At 38.4% G+C, this 11,839-nt stretch overlaps 1 pseudogene; it reads left to right on the plus strand.

The window, feature by feature from the left end:
- Positions 1 to 1,725: 1,725 nt before the first annotated feature.
- LOC137239421 (uncharacterized) lies at positions 1,726 to 7,763 on the plus strand (annotated as a pseudogene).
- Positions 7,764 to 11,839: the final 4,076 nt, after the last annotated feature.

Genomic DNA, 11,839 nt, shown 5'->3' on the forward strand with positions numbered 1-11,839 from the left:
TATACTAAAGGTTTGTGGTCAGTGAGAATCGCAAAATCACATCCTTCAAGGTAATGCCGAAAATTGTTTATGCTTTCGTAAATTGCAGTAAGCTCACAATCATAGGTGCTGTACCTTGATTGAGCTGGAGAGGACTTTTTGGAAAAAATTAAAGGGGCTCCCACGTAGAACCTTTTGTTTGTTGTTCGACGACAGCCCCCATCGCCATGTCAGAGGCGTCTGTGATTAGGCGAAGTTTTGCATCTGACGACGGATGCACCAGAAGCTTCGCTCTAGATAAATCGGCCTTAAACTGTTCAAAGGCAGATTCTGCCCCGGTTGTCCAAACTATAGGCGTTCGATCGTTCTTTTTCGAACCAGACAAGTACTGGTTGAGCGAGGCTTGCACTATATCTGCTTTCGGAAGTGAACGGTAGAGGTGCGATACCCCACTGGAAACGCTATAATCTAAACATTTTACCTCTTTGGCTCCAAAAATACACTTGTTCACATTGATTTTCAAATTAGTGTCTTGCAGAAGTTGGAACACTGTCGTGAAGTGTTGTTTGTGCTCTTCAGCTGAATATGATGCACTTAACAAGTCATCGATTTATGTTTTAACAAAAGGTAATCCTCGAAAAATGTCGCCAATGTACCTTTGAAATGTTTGTGCTGCCTCACAGAGATCAAATGGCATGACCAGACTTTCAAAAAGGCCAAAGGGTGTTATAAGCGCAGTTTTGGGTACATCTTCTTCAGCTACTGGAATCTGCTAATAAGCTCGCACGAGGTCCAGTGTTGAAAATATGGTTTTCCCATTTAGACTATTTGTGAAGTACTGAGCCTGGGGTATTGAGTATCTGTCAGGTAAAGTGACATCGTTCAACCATCTGTAATCACCGCACACCCCCCAATCTCCAGATTTCTTTTTAACCAAATGCATCGGGCTAGCCCATGGGTTTTTGGAAGGTCGGATCAATCCCAGCTTCATTAAGTATTCGAATTCGGCTTTGGCGGCCTTGTACTTCTCTGGATTGAGTCGACGTGTTTGTTGAAAAACAGGAGCACCTTAGTCGGAATGAAATGCTCGACTTTACACTTGATAGGTGCGTGATTTTGCGATAGACCAGTGATTCCGGAAAATCCTTTCAAAATTTTAATAAACTCGTTGTTACTCTCGTTTATTGTAGAAATTTTTAGTCGCTCTTGGCGTAAGCTTAGTAGTCTTGTCAATGAGAAGTTGGCCTTTAAGATCAATGATTAAGTTGTAGTGCGAAAGGAGATCAGCACCTATAATTGCATAAGCTACAACGGCGATACAAAATATCCACTCGATTGGCCGACGAAGTCCGAGATCGAGAACAAGATGCTTGTCACCCTACGTAGGAATTGTAGCTTTATTAGCTGCATAAAGTTTGAAATTGCTTTGAGTTCTGTTGACTGAGTGTGAAGCTGGAAGAAGAGAAAGTTCAGCGCCGGTATCTATAAGAAACATTGAGCCGGACCATTTGTCAGTTATTATCAGACGGTTTTGTAGCTTTCCACCAAGTTCCGCCTGAACGCGTGATGGTTTCTTTAGTTTTCCGAGTTCTTCCTCAGCCATTATACATGGATTGATACACTTTTTTGCTTTGTTGCTTGTTGTGAAAGAAACAGATTGATGGGTTATATCTTCGTGAAGTAGCCTTTCCTTGCTTACTATCACTTCTCCTGCTACGGGCTCTTGAAATTTTACGATAGCTTTGAATGGATTTGACTGCAGAAGCAAGCTCCTTAGCTTTGATGGTTAAAGCCGATACGTCTTCAACCAATTTGTTTAATGTTTTAGGCGATGATGAACGGTGGCCTTGTTTTATTTCAAAGACGTTTGATGGGGTTTGATTTTCCATAATTTTGTAGGCTATTAATGCCAAACTCTCGATGTCTGCAGATGGGCTAACAACGAGAATGGCTCGTATGGAATCTGGCAGGTGTTCTAAAAAAGAGATTTTAAGGCCGTGTTGTTGCAACCGCCTGAAGCAGCATTTCTTAAAATCATTAAAAATTGTGTAGGTTTTCAATTTCCCAACATTTGACCCTGGAAAAATTTGCGTAGTTTCGTTTTCGCGGTGATAGAAAAAGCTTGAATGATTCTTCCACTATGACGGCCACTGTGGTGTGATGGTAGCGTGCTCCGCCTACCACACCGTATGCCCTGGGTTCACATGCCGGGCAAAGCAATATCAAAATTTTAGAAATAGGGTTTTTCAATTAGAAGAAAATTTTTCTAAGCGGGGTCGCCCGTCGGCAGTGTTTGGCAAGCGCTCCGGGTGTATTTCTGCCATGAAAAAGCTCTCAGTGAAAACTCATCTGCCTTGCATATGCCGTTCGGAGTCGGCATAAAACATGTAGGTCCAGCCAATTTGTTGGGAATATCAAGAGGAGCACGACGCAAATTGGAAGAGAAGCTCGGCCTTAGATCTCTTCGGAGGTTATCGCGGCTTTAAAAAAAAAATATTCTTCCACGTAGCACCGAGTATTTGGTTTAAGTTTCTGGGTCATCTGGGAGAAATTTGGGTAATTTATGCAATCGCACAACCATGTGTTCTGCGCCGCTTGCATTTGATGCGGAATTGTTTCCTGCGTTGGAAGTTTCATCTGCAGCATTGAGTTGTGGCATGATGATTTATTGTAAATTTTTTATAAATTGGTACTTATTTTACTACTACAGTGTGTGCCGAAAGCTCTGGAACGTTCCAAAATTTGCCTTGTGTACAGTGGTATTTGCGTGATTGCCGACTGTTCTGCCAACTTTTAGAATTTGCGCTTGTATAATGATTTTGCGTGCTAACCAATTGTAGGAATCACGTCGGGGTCACCAATTGTAGGGTTAATTATTCCCTAACAATAAAAGAATGCATCGATTTCTTATAAAATACTATATTTAATCAATACAAATTAAAACTTCTTCTTTGCACAAATTCTAGAGATCACGAACGAACTTTTCGGTAACTAAAGAAAATCCAGTACAGATAAAATTCAACTTAACGTAACAAATAGGTTGAAAAGGAATCGATAATACCCACACGATCCACAAATCACACACAGAAGATTGCGCATTGCGCATGTAAACAAAAGATCAGCTGTTTTTATGGGCAATTCATACGTCATTTTCCTTTAGCTCTTGTCTTTTCTCTCTTTCTTTCATTCGCTGAAGTAGTCAAGTGTGACGTATATGCGCAGAACTAAGCAGTTTTAAAGTCGTGAATGCACAATCTTCTGTGGGTGAATTTCATAAGGCATAAAGGCGGTGACACAATGACATTTTTCATATAGATGCGCTTAACACAAGCTTATGCATTCCAATAACATCGCCACAATCAACTGTAGTATTGCGTGGAATTCACCTCAGTTCAAACACGCTTAACGTTACAAATATACTTACAAACAAACGTTCATATCTAATTGACCCAGATAACCACCATGAGTTCATTCGCATTTGCCAAATCGCCCAATATAATGATGCGTCATACCAAACTGCTCAAGCGGGAATCATATTGACAATATGTAGAGTCAATTTAATAATTTTCTGACAAACCATTTCTCACTATTGAGTCATGCACCTCTAGTATGTAAATATTAATATAAGTATGTACATATGTATAGGTTAAGAAGTTTTGTATAAATTGGAATAAATTTCATCAATAAAGAAATCAATCTAATTTCGGCGCTGAGCATAAGCGCTACTCAAATCATATTTTCGTTTTAATTTACTTTGAATTTTCTACATAGCGATCCTGCCAGTCTAGATCAAAATTAGCAAAACTGCTAAAGATCTAGCTGGAGGAACATCCTGGATATAAACCAAACAGGATCCGCCTTTGAAATTTCTACACAACCAAGATGTTGCGTTTGTAAATATGAAGGAACTTCAGACTTGGCAATTGAAGTTTATTACGCCTTGCTCATTCACATACAAAATTTCGCAAAGCACTGTGGTAAACATTCTCCCTATACAACAAAAATACTTCCTAACATATTTTGTGTCGTATTCGATTGTTATATTGCTGTTTTGAATTGCGAAAAATGTTAGAAAATTTCCCAACCAGTAGGAAAAATAATTTCGCTTGCAAAGTGTGCCTACACCCTTAGCCAAAGCAAATGTCCAATTCTTCTTCTTATGATTTGCTTGGAACAAAATTGGGGAGTTGGCTACTTTTCAATATCACATGGCGCCAGTGTCGCTCATTCTACCTTTCTCCATAAAAATACGATCTACTCATAATGCATAAGCTTGTGTTAAACTCATCTATATGAAAGACTGCTTAAGGCCGCGGCACCATGACATTTTTCATATAGACGCGTTTAACACAGGCTTATACATTCCAATAACATCGCCACAATCAACCAAGATGTTGGGTTTGTAATAAATTAGAATTGGCAATTGAAGTTTACTACGCCTTGCCCATTCACATACAAAATTTCGCGAAGCACTGTTACAAACATTCTCCCTATACAACAAAAATACTTGCTAACATATTTTGTGTCGTATTCGATTGTTATATTGCTGTTTTGAATTGTGAAAAATGTTAGAAAATTTCCCAACCAGTAGGAAAAATAATTTCATTTGCAAAGCGTGCCTACACCCTTAGCCAAAGCAAATGTCAAATTCTTCTTCTTATGATTTGCTTGCAATAAAATTTGGGAGCCGGCTACTTTTCAAAATCAGATGGCGCCAGTGTCGCTCATTATACCGTCCTCCGTAAAAATACGTGCAATCTACTCATAAAGCTGCAGACATTGGTACTTTATCGGTAACTGTATCGGTAACCTTATAACAGCTGATTCGACCAACCTTATGGGAATAAATGCAATCGACTATTGGTGCCGGTAAGGTCGTAACTGTATCGTAGCCAACCAATTGGATTTTGGTTTACCGTCGTAACGATAAACAACTGTTTACGTTAGGGATACGATTACAGCGATAAGACATATGGCACCAATAACTCCCGCTTAATGCATAAGCTTGTGTTAAAAACATCTATATGACAAAAGGCGGCGGTACAGCGACATTTTTCATATAGATGCGTTTAACACAAGCTTATGTATTCCAATAACATCGCCACAATCAACCAAGATGTTGCGTTTGTAAATAAATGAAGGAATTTCACACTTGGCAATTGAAGTTTATTTTGGCTTGCCCATTCGCATAAAAAATTTCGCGAAACACTGTTGTAAACATTCTCCCTATAGAACGTATTCGATTGTTATATTGCAGTTTTTAATTGCGAAAAATTTATTTCTTGTATTCCGGCCTTTTAGTTAATATATTCAACGTATGTTTGAGCTCTAGGCCGTCGAATGGTTTGTCTTGCCAATATTTCGACTCCAATCTGAAGTCATCTTCAGGAACTTATGACTGCACCTAGTCGACAAATATATATACATTGTTTAAACACATTTGCTGTGTTTTAATAAACATATGTATATATTGTCCTAGAGCTCAAACATACCTTGAATTGCGAAAAATGGTAGAAAATTTACCAACCAGTGGGAAAAATATTATTTCACTTGCAAAGTTTGCCAACACCCTTAGCCAAAGCAAATGTCAAATTCCTCTTCTTATGATTTGCTTGGAACAAAATTGGGGAGTTGGATACTTTTCAATATCAGATGGCGCCAGTGTCACTCATTCTACTATTCTCCATAAAAATACGCGCAATCTACTCATAATGCATTAGCGTGTGTTACACCCATCTATATGAAAAACTGTTTATGTGTCGGAGCCAAAACTGCTTATATGTTGGGGCTTTCAAACTCATCTATATGAAAAACTGCTTATGGGTCTGGGCTTTTATAGCTCCGACACATAAGCACTTTTTCATTTAGATGAGTTTAACACATGCTTATGCATTATAAGTAGATTGCACGTATTTTTATGAAGAATGGTAGAATGAGCGACACTGGCGCCATCTGATATTGAAAAGTAGCCAACTCCCCAATTTTGTTTCAAGCAAATCATAAGAAGAAGAATTTACCATTTGCTTTGGCTAAGGATGCTGGCACACTTTGCAAATGGAACTATTTTTCCCACACGTTGGTAACTTTTCTAAAATTTTTTCGTAGTTAAAGACTGCAATTTAAGAACTTAATAGAACACAAAATATGGTAGCAAGTATTTTTGTTGTATACGAAGAATTTTTCGAACAGTGCTTCGCGAAATTTTGTATGTGAATCGGCAAGGCGTTATTAACTTTAATTGCCAAATCTGAAGTTCCTTCATATTTACAAACGCAACATCTTGGTTGATTGTGGCGATGTTATTGGAATGCATAAGCTTGTGTTAAACGCATCTATGTGAAAAATGTCATTTTACCGCGGGCTTTATGTGACGTAGCTATCAACCGCCGGAAACACGTTGGTTATATATAGCTCCCACACAGTTTTTCATATAGATGAGTTTTGGTTCAATTATACTTGCATAAAAGGGCATAGCATACCAATACATAGCATGCAAAAGAAAATTCTGATTATACTTCGCATAGCGCACAGCGCTTCAAAATCAGCTGTTCGCGAAATTGACAGTTCACACATGTTTGGCGCGTTTAAGAAATTTGTAATGTTTTCAATTAATTTCTATTAAAATCAAATGAATATTAAATATCGGGTGCGTAATTGCAATTAAAATTGTTACATATTAAAATTAAAGATAATACAAGTAGCAATGAACTTAGTAAAATAAACTTCTCCTTTTACAAATTTAGCGTCATAAAAATGGAAAGTTTAGAAGATCCTTTCTTAGATTTAATGTTTCTAGACATTTGCCGCCTTTGAAAACGTTCCAGAAAATCACGCCACAATCGTCTATGGGCAGTTCATCCTGTAAACAGGGATCGGCTGGCAAATGGATATTTCCGAAAGGTATTTTTAAAATCCAAATCCCATGATAGCAAACTTTTTGACTTGACGCGAATGAATCGTCCACTCTACGACCTGTTGTTAAATCTACCGCGCCCATTCATGGATAGACCTAAGGGGCAAACCAGCTCAGAAGAGCGACTTGCGATAATATTAATGTGAGTACTCTCTGTACTTCAACTACAAAAAGTTGTATAGCACAATTTTAATAGCGACCTGCGATACAAAGTACACTTTTACATCTGCCAGCATTGGCAGCTATGGGGGGCAATCTGATGGAGGTAACTAACTGAATAATATTTGAAGATAATACGAGTTTACTTATTCCTCTTATATTTCTAGGTGTTTTCCGACAAACTCCTTTTGGGAAGAACCTTATCAGTAACAGTTTGCCACTTCCACGTAGCGCTCCGCTATGGAGAGGGTCTGACGCAGATTTCCCATTTTTCTTTGTTGGTGAGGCAGCATTCCCACTGAAAAAAAATTTAATGCGGCCATACCCTGGTTCATTTTTCCCTCGAATAAAATCCGTTTTTAATTATCGGCTGGCAAGAGCCCGTCGAGTCATTGAAAACAGTTTCGGCATTTTAACTGCCCGTTGGTGTGTTCTTCGAAAAATGATAGACTTTTGTCCATAAAATTGTGAGAAACTAGTTTTAGCATATTTAGTTCTGCACAATTTTATTTTGCTAAACGATCACAACCGTTGGTATTGCCCTGAAAGCTACGTGGATAGGAATGACACAGTGGATGTTGACTTGGAGGATGTTGAAGGTCCACTGCCATCCATAAGCTCATATCGATGCAATGCAAGTTCGCAGGTATTTCGCTTAAGAGACAAACTAGCAACCTATTTTATAAATGAAGGAGCCGTACCTTTTCAATAGTCGCTGAAATTCATTGTTGTTGGGATCAGATCCATGATATGTATGTAAGTTAAATAATAATATTTTTATTGCGAGATTTATATAATAACGTACTCTCATTTTTAATTAAGGTTTTCAATGGCCTCGATCTCCTGTTCGTTTTAATAAGAACTATCTTTCAACAACGCAACAACTGTGTGTCTGCTCCCACCATACCACTTCATGCGGATTTGTGACTTAAATTGTGCAGTTCTGTTACAAATTGGGTATTCACATGAGACAGCTTATCAGGTTATCAGCTTATGCGATTAATTTTTTGCCACAGTTTACAAAAACAAAATACACTAGAGCGAAATAATTTTTGATCAGATAAGTTGATAAGCAGACTGTAATTTGTTTCTTTTAATTTAAAACGATTTTATTTCTTTCTTTTGCTTTATTTTTATTTGAAAAACCTCTGCGTTTCGCTGTCACCGGAAGAGGCCGGCCCCAGAGCAAAAGCGAAGTTGGGTGCATTTCCGCCAGCAGGTGACATTTACCATCTGTCAGAAATGCATGGTATAATAAAATGGGTGACATGACAGATTAAATATAAGTACATTACAACTGGGCCAATCTGACTTAATGATTGACCTCAATCAGCTGAGGTTGTGTGACCTCTTGCAGTTGGTGACTGATGTGGGTCTTGTTCATCATTATTATGCGGCAGTTACCCACCGACGTGTGCCGTACGTACGGACGTTTGTCGTACGAAGCACGTTTGACCGAACTCTCAAGCCCGTAGGAATCAATGTGTGCGTCTGTGTACATGTACATAACATATTTGTGTGTGTATTGTTTAGAGCAAAGCACTGTTGCCATTGACCAGTTTGCATGTATGCTTATGGAAACATCAACTTTTTCCAATTTAATTTTTGATATTGTAAAAGGCCGGAATACATATTAAATAAGTATAAATAGATTACATATTTATAATCAGCACTTTTACATAATTATTTCGAATTATTTTCACAATTTTTCAAACTTTAATTAGGTGTTTTTGCATAAAATTGCAAACGGTCAAAAATTAGTGCACAAAAGTTTACTAGGCAACTCTGTCTAGTGAGAGAGCGATCAGCTGACACGTTCTTACGGAAAAAATCAAAATTGTTTTGATTTCTACGTTCCGGGCTACGTACGTACGGGCGTTGCACGTCGGTGAGTTTTCGTTTACATTGCGCACTCATAAGATAGGTCGTGTCAGCTGACACGTTTTTTCTACGTACGTTCGTGAGTAACCACGGCTTTAGGCTGTCACCATTTACGAATTTCATAGCTTCAACAATGCCGTCATATGACAGATGTGTCAGTTGGCAGAAATCTATATCCCTTATGACATAACGATCATTTGGTAATACTTTGTGTATAACATACGGGCCCCTATACTTTTGAACGAGTTTCTTATTAGTTCCTACCGTGGTATCCACGTGCCTAATGACTACAAAATCTCCTACTGAATAGGTTTTTGCCGGAACACTGTGTGTCGAAAAATATTGGTAATTATACTCCTGAGAATGTTCTATATTCCTAAGTGCCTTTTGCCTATTTTCCTCATGGTCTCTAGTGGTTTCATCCACTAGTTTGTCTTCCATAGATTCGGTAAATTCATCCACGATACTACCTCTTTGATTTACTCCAAAGTGTAAAACGCTAGGCGAGTTTTTCGGAGTACTATGAATACTGTTGTTGAGGCAACTTGGCGGTCCAGACGGAGTGTTCTACGGACTCAGTAAGTTTACTCAACATCGTCTTGAGGACACGAATTACTCTCTCGACCTGTCCATTTGCCTGCGGTGATGCTACTGCGACCTTCACATGGCTTATATTTCTTTTCGATAAGTAGTCACTAAACTCGAGGGACGTAAAGCAAGTTCCGCGGTCAGTTATGATCCGTCTGGGGTGGGTATAGTAAGAAAAATATTTATCTAGTGAGCAGCACACTTCTTTTGTACTCGTGGAATTAACCGGATATAATTTTACAAATTTTTTAAATGCGTCAATCACGACTAAAATATGTTTGCGTTTTGATTTAATCGCTGGCAAAGGACCGAAGTGATCTAAGTGAATGGTGTCAAATGGTATTGGCTTTTAGGAATACTAAACATGTTATGCTCATTGGAACGATCTGGGGCAGAGTACACAATACACTTAAGACAATTCTTAACGAACCGGTCAACTTTATCACTCATACTTTCAAACCAATAAGTCTTGCGTATTTGATTATAACATTTCACTGTTCCTAAATGGCCAAATTTCTCGTGAGTTGTGCGGATTCCATTTTCCTACATCTCTGAAGGTATACAAAGTATAATCTTCTCGCCAATTCTCCTACACACTAAACCGTCCACTAGTTCAAACCCTATGACTTCCTCTTTCTCCAGTTTTTTGATCAGATAAGTTGAGTCGTCTCGGTTCTGAACAATTTGGATCTGAACATCCAGATCATCCAAGTCTACAGCGGCCACTAACTCACTTTAAACTTCGTTAGACCAGGGTTGCGAATCTACAAGTTGAGAATACTGACGACTGCTAATACTGCTTTCATCGGATTTTGAAATTAAATTTATGGAATCGTATTCTCTTTCCAACAACGGACTCCGGCTTAACGCGTCTACATGGCCCAGGTTAGCTCCAACCCGATGCTGAATAGAATAATCAAAATTTCCCAGCTCCAATGCCCGCCTAGCTATTCTTGGATTGATCTGTTTCTTATTTAGGGTTATAGTGAGTGAGTTGCAATCTGTTATGATTTTAAATGGCACACCTTCTAAATATATTCTAAATCTGCGGAGAGCATATATGATTGATAGGGTTTCTAGCTCAAAGGATGATATCTAGACTAAGCTGGTGTCGTTGTTTTTTAAAAGCTATTGGATGAAATTTCCCATCGTCCTGCTTTTGTAGACGCACAGAACCAAAGTCCTGACTGCTTGCACCGAAATGAAATTGTGTTTCACGTTTGCGATCATATATTGCTAACAGCGGTGAACTTACCAAAATATTGCGTAATTCCTCACATGCCTTGAAACATTCCCTTGAAAACCTAAATTCAGCATCCTTGCGTAGTAAATCTAAGAGTGGCTTAGCGATTTTAGAAAAAGAAGGGACACATTTTAGAAAATAAGAAAACAAACCAATACAAGAGCGGAGCTCTTTATGATTCTTTGGGACTGGATAATTCGCAATTGCCTTAATATGGATCCTCGAAGGCTGTATTCATGAAGGAATAACTTGATAACCCAAATACTCAATGACGTTGTAGCAAAACTTGCACTTCCTAAGCTTAAGCTCAAAATTTTTTTCATAAGTCCTCCTAAGCACTTTACGTAGGATCCTAATATGACTTTCAAGATCACTTGGCCCTATTAATATGTCATCAATATACACAATGATTTCTTTTGCATCAATTAGGTTTCGGAAGATGTTATAGACAAATCTCTGAAAATTAGCCGGTGCATTCTTCAACCCAAATGGCATTCTAAGGTACTCGAATTGCCCATGTGGTGCGACAAAAGATGTTAGTGGAATAGATCTCTCATCCATTGCTAACTGATTGAACCCATATTTCAATTCCAAGAGAGTGAACAACTTTTCCCTGACATATAATCTATACAATAGTCTATAAGGGCAATGGAAAATTGTCGCGCACTGTTTTCTTATTCAAAGCTCTGTAATCGATGCAATCGCAGAAGCATAAGAGGAGTTACTAGGTCGTATAATTTCGCGTTTCATTAAATCATCAGTGATCTTTTGTACCTCTTCCCTATTCTTAAATGATAATCGCCTTGGCAAAGAATAGAAAGGTATATCATCCGTTGTTCGGATTGTCACTTTATAGTCATACGGTTTTTTTCAATTGATGTAAGCGATAAATATTCACTAGACAACACTTCCTTCTACCCCTCTTTCTCGTTTAGCCAAACTGGGCCCTATATCTATTTCCGACTAAAAACCACTTTCATCTATTGCTCCTATCTCTTTCACAGGTGAATCAAAAAGATCCGTCATATCATAGGGGTAATTGCCCATTTCTTTTGAGTATTGCTTATTATGATCAC

This window comes from Eurosta solidaginis, chromosome 1 (assembly GCF_040869045.1).
Source record: "Eurosta solidaginis isolate ZX-2024a chromosome 1, ASM4086904v1, whole genome shotgun sequence".
NCBI classification, from domain to species: Eukaryota; Metazoa; Arthropoda; class Insecta; order Diptera; family Tephritidae; genus Eurosta; species Eurosta solidaginis.